The following is a 9371-nucleotide window of genomic DNA, read 5'->3' as shown; positions in this document are numbered from 1 at the left end:
GCACATTTTTTTAAAACCTATATAAAAACGCATGTGTTCACCTTTTCTTCGCCCACGAAAAAGCTAACTAATAATATGCCTTCCTACTGAAGTTAGTGGGCACTAAAAATTACCAAGTCTAATCGTATTAGGTAAGTTTACTATCATTACAAGTTATATCTAGTATTTTCTTTTTAAATTAGCAGGTCCAATTTCAAACTTTTTTCTGGATTATATTGATAAACTGGTTTTGAAGTTTAATGTATTTCAATTTATTTTCTTAGGTGTTCAAGGAGTAAAAAATAAGTAGTTTATTCCTCCATAAAGTGTTATTGTTCTTTTTAAGCTATTTCGACTTTATATTCATGAAGTAAATGATCCTCATTTTTTTTTTACTGCACGCTAAATAATTACTCTTAATATTATCCTTATAACCCTAATATGTACATCATATTCAGAATTTAATTAGAAGAAATTGGCTATACTTAATACTTGATTTTAGAATCGAGAAAAAACATTTAAAATATGATATCGGTGTACAAAAATCTATGTTCAAATTATGTTTAAAATATGTCAAATATTCATAACGTTCTGTAGTTTATGCCAAAAAAATTGCAAAAATTCTAAATGGAAAAATCCAACTTATTTCTTATTTTCAAGCTTTTGCTTTTTTATAGACTGGTTAAATTATTTATTTTGACAAATAATATTTTGGAAAACTGTTCAAAAATTAATTTTTGACTCTAGGTTTTGCTTCTTTTAAATTGATCCGAATTAAAATTTTGCAACACTTAATGAATTACTTTTTACAATACTACTTAATATTTACTTTCTCATTGCTTTTTATTTTATAAAAACAAATTAACTTATTTTTAAAAAAAATTTCATTCGCTTTCTCGTACTTGCTGTAGCAGTAGTTAGAAAATAAGTTTTTGTAAATCTAATCTTAGTCAGTGACCAGCAACAATTAATACCGTATTGCAGCACATACGAACTTTCAAAACTTTAGTCACCTTCGGAAGCAGACGTTTATAAGAGTATCCAGGTTTTTCTTTATTTAAGAAAATACAGGAATTATTAGGTAACTTTTATAACATGTCTTGAAACAGAGCGTTCAATATATTTTAAGACTTTTGATACAATTTTATTACTGAAAATATATTAGGATCGTTTTTCTTTATGCTTTTATGTAAAAATATATTAGAATTTAGTCGTTGGTCGAAAACTGTATTACTTTTAGTGAAATTCTATGCCACATGTTATTAGTCTAGTTTATTTTGTTTAATAACAGAGTGTGAAGAAATACACTATACAAATATCCTAAAATTTCTAAGACACGCTAAAATTTTAAAAATTATTTTTTAATTTTATTGCACTTAAGAATTTACCTTTAAGCTACATATTTCTAAGTAAAAATCTGATTTGTCATTATTTTTATCTCCGGTCTCAAGTTATTTGTTTATTTTACACAATATGTTAATTAAGTTCAGGTAATTGGTCTTTCTAAAAAATGAATAACGTTATGGGAACATTTCACATCAATGTATTTACTTATTGCTCAAACTATCTAGAAGAAACAATTTAAAATTCTGTTTTTTTAGCAATATATCTGGTGGAAGCTTTAGAAGTAGGTCAACAAGTAATTCTGTTAAAAAAAATATTGAAGATTATCTGCACAAATTTGTATTTTTCTCATACTCTACCAAACATTCTGATTTCATACAGATTTACGTAGTTTTAGAAAATTCATAGTTCCCTTTTCGACAGTTCAAAATACTATTTTATGATTTAAATATCTGTAATTTTAGTTTTTTAAAAGTAAAGACTCTTAATGATATTATTTCTTTCAGTTTACATGGAAATGATTTCTGTGGAAATTAGAATTCGTATGGAAATGAAGATGGTGAAAAGCGTGTTTGCGAGGAGAAATTTTAACTAGAGATGAGACTGCAATAAGGATTGTGAAAACAGGTTGTTTGTAAGGAGACTACAAGGAACGTTTGCTGGATCTGAAAAAAAAAACATGAAGAAAACAAAGGTAGGCATTTTTCGTCATTGTTTTAACCCTTACCAGTGTAATATTCTTAAGTTATTTTTGCCAGTTTGTAAAATTAATTTGTTAATGTAATACTTGAAAATCTTCAGATATAAAATGTTTAATTCTAAATGTTAATTCAAATGTTTAATTTAAGAAAATGTTGAAATGTTTTATTCCACGCTAAATTGTTGGACGTAAAAAAAAGATGGTAGTGAGTCAATGATTAGAGTAAAAACTATGTTAGTTTGATTTCTTTACTTGTTTGAAATCATCTTGGGATTTTAGTTTTTTTTTAGCTTCTTTAGACCTAACACACAGCGTACTGAATATTTAAAGCATAATTGCTATTTCTTAAACTCACAATCTCTGGTAAAATAATTTTTTTCCCTGATACTCAAAATACGAAGCCACTGAATCATATCGCAAATTCTAAGATAGTCTCCTTAGTTTTAGGAAAGTAATATAATTAAATTTGATAGAATTGCATAAATTGAAATTCAAAGTTCACTTATCAGAAATAGTAAACTTGAAAATTATAAGTTATTCAACAAATATGTGCCTAAATATAAAGTTTTTTCTTTTCGTACAGAATTTCCGAAGTTATTGCTAAAAATCTAAAATTTAACAAATGATTAATCCTACAATCCTATTTTAAGGTAAACTGATAAATTTAGTTTTCGCTTCCAATTCAAAAGGTTAAAAAAATTATGCTTTTAAATCTCAAGTTAAATGTAAAAATGAATTATTAAACTGAAAGAAGTTTTCTAAAAGTTATTTGACGTTTCAGAGCTAGTCTATTCTCTGAAAATACTTTTTGAAAAATTCTCAATTAACGTGCTATGACTTTAAGAACAGGTCTTGTAAAACTTAATATCTTAATACTCAGTTCTAAATAATTTAGCTTTTTTATTGTATTTGAGGATTGAATCTTAATCACTTTCTGACTAGCTAGAACTATTAAATCTCTTATGAAACTCCGTGCACAGTAATTAAAGCTTAAAATTTTCTGACTACTGAGCAAAAATTTACGTCCAAATTTTATTGCCATAAACTTTCTAATAAGTGACTCTTCATACTAAAACAAAGTGAGAATTTTTCTGCCCGTCAAAGAGAAATCAAAAGGGAATTTAGTCAATCTAAATTTGCAATCTTTTCGACAAACTATTCTACTCAAATAATAGATTTGTACTAGAGAATTTCCAGATTCCGTCAATTTACGACTTACTAGAGACCTCGAATACAAAGTTTTTAGTTTTAGATCTGACTTGACATTTTTAATTTATTCTGCTTGAAAAAGTTATTTAAAATTTTCATTTCAAAATAAAATTTTAAAGTGATTTTATTGCACTTCCTAAAGGTCGAAATGTTAACATCTGAAAAAAACTCTAAAATTTATTGATTTATCAAGTTTCACCTTGATTTAATTTATGAGGTAATCTGGATTTTTATTTCTTAATAAATTTAAATTTATTTTTGGGAATACCTGGGTAAAATTTTTAATTTTCTAAATTCTCTTTACAGAGCCAATAAACATTTATGAATTTAAATTCAGTTGAATTATCTCATTAATTTCAAACACTCATTAATACTTAATCAAAGAATAAAACGAATTTACAAATTCAGAAAAAGACAAAATAAGCAACATTTAAATCGATAAATCGAAATAGAAAAGAGCTGAAAGCATCTAAATCCAAATTTGTTTATTTTAATTTAAAAAATCAGAAACAGCTCCAGCAGAAAACCATAAAAATTTTAAAGATATGTGTGTTAGCATGTTGTCGGTGGTGACATCAAAAACTGACCAGAGGCCCCATAATGGAAAGTCAAACAAGAAAAAGTTATTACAAAAATGTAAGTGCAAAAATATATGACACTCACAAAGTAAGTCTTAGTAATGACTTAAAAATAAGACATAAGAAATGCCCACAAATAAGAGAATAGCCACATCAAAATAACATATAAATTGCCAAATCATTAAGAAAACTTTAGAAATAAAGTGCTTCTTGAAAAACATTCAATAAGTAAACATTTTTTAAAGATGCTGGCATCTGGAACATAAAATCCTAAATTTTACCGCATACGCCTATTTATGCGGGCTTAAATATCGGCCGAATTATTTGGAAGTCTTTTAAAATATTTTGAATAAGAACATCCATAATTACAGTAATTAAGAGGAAAATTATTATTCTCTATTGTAATCCTGAAATTCCCAATAGCTGAAAGAAAATCTTTTTTTATTATTACAAATAAATTTAAATCTAATCATTTGAGCAAGCAAAATATTCTTAAATCTTGAAGTAAAGGTTAGAATCTGTTAAACTAATAACACTAAACTTAAAACCTTTTATCGTAGAATCAGATGAAACTTTTCTGATGAAGTTTGATATCAAGATCTAAAAAAGCGCAGCTTTCATTTCAATCAGTCTCAATTAAATTTAGTTCTGTAGGATAAATATCTTTTAAATCAATTATTACAATCAAAAATAATTCAATCAGCAATAAATATTAACCCAATTAATAAATTATTGTAAATATTTTTGTTCATAAAAATGTAAGAAAATATTAGCAAAAGCACTTGAAAAACAATTACCCATTGAAATACTTTGTCTGTAAAAACAAATAATTTTCAAAAGTGTTTATTACATAAATTTATCCTGTCATCCATATTAATGTGTCCTCATTATTCAAATATTTATCAAATATTCCTTAAATTATTGTGTGGTATACTCGTGAAAAGATTTATAAAATCACATGTAAGAACAGTATTAATATTATATTTCAAACATTTAATAACTTCTCGGTTTGTATTAATAATGCTTATCACTTGAAATAATCTTACTTAAATAATGTTTTGAATTTTAAAAAATTTGACCATAAGCAGAACAGCCAGTACTGCAAGTTACAAATCTAAATTTAACCTGTGTTTTGTGGAATTTAATTGTAGTAAATAAGGATAATTAATGCTATTAATCTTTAAACCTATTTTCTTGGAATTGGCTAATATTCGATTATCGAATTCTTTTTAGAATGATTAATTTTGACAAGTATTATCATATTCTTTACTCATTAAATGTCTAAAAATTTTTTTGCAAATAAAGCGAAAATTATTAGAAGCTTTGTCAAAAGCACATATATTAAAATCCTATTAATTCCTAAATAGATTTCATAATATCAGAATTAAAATAAAAACCCTAGTAGTTTATATTCAAAAAATGTAACTAAAAAATCATTTAAAATTAAATTTCCATGAACTAAATCCCTCTGTAGGCTAATTAAATATTCTTGAGCATGTGAATTTTATTTAATTAAGTGACATTTCGTCCTTGGTCTAACTTAGTGCCAAGTCCCATGAGAAATTTAAAATCTTTTTTTCTGATTAGGTTAAGGTCACCAGTGACAATGTGCTTAAAATTGTTATTAACAAAATCTTTAAAATGCTGTAGCTCACATAAACAAATATCCTCTAAATCGTTTAAATTTTTGCTATAGAAATTATAACTGCAAATTCTCTTTTATAAAGTCTTACAATATCTAAAGCAAACTCTTTTATCTTTAATTGGGAAACAATAGGGTTATCAACAGTCATAGGTAGTAAACATCCTTCAAAATTTTTATCAAGAAAATTAATAAAATTAATAACTAAATTTTTTTTTAATTTTAGAAATATTTAAAAAATCAAAGTTGTGGACTGCAAGTTTAAATTTAATAAGATCTAATACTATGTATTTAAAATCAGGGGTAGAAAATTTTCACAATTTTTAAATGTTCTTTAATCATCCATTTCAACACTAAATTTTATAACTGAAAATGAAGCTCCTAATCTTTTTAATGTTAAATTTATTGACATCTAATAAACACAGTTTTAAAATACCAAATTAAATTTATTTTTATCTTTACTTTTTCTTTTACCCCTGCATCCTCTCAATTTAATTGAAAAATGATTATCAAAAGTGTTCAATTTATTATAAATGCACACATTATTTGAATCTAGGTTACCTTCATTTAATTTACTTATGCGCATAGGGGTTTAACATTTTAATTTACAAATAAAAATGTTTTCACATAATCTAATTTTAAATTTAAATCATCACTATTTTTAACAATATTAATATTCTTTAAAAGAATGCTTTTGAAAAGAAACAATTTCAATATCAGAGTTATTGTGTTTATGAAAGCTTTTGACTTATCTATGACTGTTAATACGATTATTTAAACTCAGTACCTATTTGCCCAATATATTTAAGTGAACACGTTTTATATTCTGTAAGCTATTCTATAAGTATTCTATATGAGTTTGCTTTTTATTATTTGGCTTTCCATTATGGGGCCTCGAGGCACTGTCAGTACTTGGTTTCACCACTAACAAAGGCTCTTGTATGTTATCAGGTAGCGTTTCCACTGATGCAGTACTGTCCTGCTAATACACATGTGTTAAAAATTTTTATGGTCTTTGTGTTCTGCAGAAGTTTTTAGACTTTTTAAACACTATTTTTAAACTTAGTGAAATAAGTTAAATTTTTTTTTTCCAATTAGAACTATAAAACTGTATGCTAATGTACAGATTGACTCTTGTAATAGTGCTTTCAAAACACTCGAATTTTTAAGTTTTATAAAATTTAATAAGATTGTTAGCAAAAATCTCTTCGTATTACTTAAATTTAGTTTTTGAGAAGAGTTTTGTACGACAAAAACCAGTACTTTCATCATGTCTTACAACGCTCGTATGAAATCTAAACAATGGGATAAAAATATTTTAAACTTGAGTCATGATGGCTCAGAGGATGGAACGTTTGCCTTCGAATGAGGTGTACTGTATTCGAATTCCAGCGATAGCTGGTCGATACGGATTCCGCACCCAGCTCGCACCGACCACAGTGCTGCGCGTTCTTAGGGGTTACCTCCACTGACTTCAAAATGCTGAAAGTACATGATGTTTCTAAAACTATTTTAATTTTAGTCAGTGTCATCTCATCCCTAGCAACAATTTTATCTTTGCCCCAGTTGGGCTCAAAATTGGCTCAATATGAGTCGTATAAGAACATGCACTGAGGGACCAACATTAGAATGTCTAGATTTAACACTATATAATGACTGTAAAATATCGGGTGAATCTGAAAACTCTATATAGGGCCGATATGGGCTGTAAGGTGGCTGTAAAATATAGTTTGAATCGGACAATTCTGTATAGGGCCAATATCAGAAAAATAACTGCCCTCTGAACTCGTATTGAGCAAATATTCGTGAATATTGGTCCAAAAGAGAGACAGTCATTTTGCTGCTAGGGATGATGAGGAAAGGTCACTTGTGTTGGCCTCAGAAAAACAGGATCGATGAAAAAATTTTGTATCAATAGAAATGGTCCCTATTGATAAAATTATGTGTTGAAACAAATTTACCATTATGAAGCCGGGACAGTCTGGTTGGACGGGCACTAAGCCCTAATCCAAGAGTTCGTGGTTTTCGATCCCAGCCGGCCGAAGACTCCTTGTGTAGTAAATGGTGACTGATGCGCGTTAAATCTGTAGTCGCAAAGTCCTCCATGCTCCCATAACAAATCAATACCTCTGGGATACTGATCCAGGAGTTTCCTTGTCTTCTGGATTGGGTTCAAAATTAAGTCTACGGGGTTGAGCATTAGTAGTCGTAAACCCAAAATTGGGTCGGCTGTTCAAAGACAGATAAAATTTTAAATTATGACGGATAGAACTATTTTAAACAAATGGCTCCCAAAAGTGTTCGTTAATGGAGGTAGCTACATATAGGTGGTCTTTTCTGGGGGTTTCACTTTATAAATTTTGATACTGAACAATACTTTGTGTAAAGTAGTGTATGAGAACATTTTTGGTGTAATGCAACACCAACATCCCTATGGTGATTCTCTGCACCACTTATCTGTAAGATAGTTGCCATCATTGTTGGTGTTGCAATACATCAAAATTTTTACAGTGTATTGAACACTTAAATTAGCCATTTTTCTCTTACATACATTAGAAAGTGACGAATATTTTTGTTTTCAGAATTGTTGCTAAAAATTGCCACCACCACTGATTGCTCCTTCTGATTGTTTGCCACCACTGATTGTTTGATGTTCTTTCCAAGACTTTATGACCAACTACAGTTATCTGCTAGATCTATTGTCTCAATTGAAACTGTTCCATCCAGGTCTTTTTGTTATCTTTATGGACTAGTTTTCCTGTATTTTCCATGCTTCTCACAAATTTATTGTTGTAAGATGTTAATTTTTAATACGATATTTTAGATATTAATTTCTATTGTTTTTGAAAATATAAATTAACTTTTAAAAATTTAAACTAAGTAACATATTCAGTTAATATAAGTTTAATTTTGGCTTTAATATTTTAGCAGCTTTTGCCTTAAGATAACTTTCAGAAAAGTTATCTCGATAAATATTTTTTTTATAAATACTTTTCAAATTTATCACAATTGCGAACAAATTAATATGATTTTTTGGACGTTTCTGTTAAATGAGTTTTAAAAAAGCAGTTATCTATTTCATCTTCAGGCACACAGTATCCTCAACAGTAGAATATTCACGCTGTTTTACTTAATTGTATCACTATATTTATAAACAAATACCGCCCCGATTTTAAAAAATAATTTTACCCGGGTCTCATTCCCTTATTAAAAAAATTATTGGTTAGAAAACTTATGCACCGAATTTTTTAGAATGTTTAACGTGCATTCTGATGTAAAAGTGTTTAGATTCTAACATGACTTGTTAATTTAAGCTTTTGTTTTCGTTTGCGACGTATAATTTTGTCCCATAGTAGCGAAAATTGAAGTTTTTTTTCCCTTAGTGATCTCGTTTTTCTGAAGTTTAATAACGACTTTTTCTGAAGTTTAATAACGACAAAATTTCTATTTAGTTTTGTGTCTTTTATTTTTAAGCTGTCCTTATTTTAAAGTATATGAAATGAAACTAAAAGATTAGATATTTAAAAATAAACAAGTGAGAAATTATCAAAGACAACGTTAGCAGTTTCGATAACTGCCTAGCTGTGTAGTATATTTTTGTGTCTAATACTTTAATTACAGAAAACATTAAAATAAAGTAGAGCAATTGTAATTTAGTACAATAACTTGGACTTGTTTTTATTTCGTATAAAACGGAATTAAATACAAATTTCAAATTAAACATCGTAATCGCGAAAACTCTAATTACATATTTTATTAATGTGTTTTTTGAGCTAGTTCAATCGGATCTGCAACACTTTTGGCTTTCAAGATAAAAGTTAAAAAATCCACGTGCAAAAATTTCCACATTTACTTGGTTTTGTCTTCAGTTTGTTGAGTACTGCTTTGCTGTAGATTGTTAAACGTAATAAATCATACG

At 27.7% G+C, this 9371-nt stretch overlaps 1 long non-coding RNA gene across 1 annotated transcript; it reads left to right on the top strand.

Moving 5' to 3' along the window:
- LOC147816734 (uncharacterized) lies at nt 1-9102 on the top strand. The gene is made up of 3 exons (XR_015428863.1): nt 1-131; nt 1830-2017; nt 8035-9102. It is a non-coding gene; the product is annotated as an uncharacterized LOC147816734 (long non-coding RNA).
- The last annotated feature ends 269 nt before the right edge of the window (nt 9103-9371 follow it).

Source organism: Parasteatoda tepidariorum, chromosome 1 (genome assembly GCF_982258835.1).
Source record: "Parasteatoda tepidariorum strain Cologne lab strain chromosome 1, Ptep-v5.0, whole genome shotgun sequence".
Classification (NCBI taxonomy): domain Eukaryota; kingdom Metazoa; phylum Arthropoda; class Arachnida; order Araneae; family Theridiidae; genus Parasteatoda; species Parasteatoda tepidariorum.
Note: the sequence above shows the minus strand (reverse complement) of the source record. Positions and strands in the feature narration are given on the sequence as shown.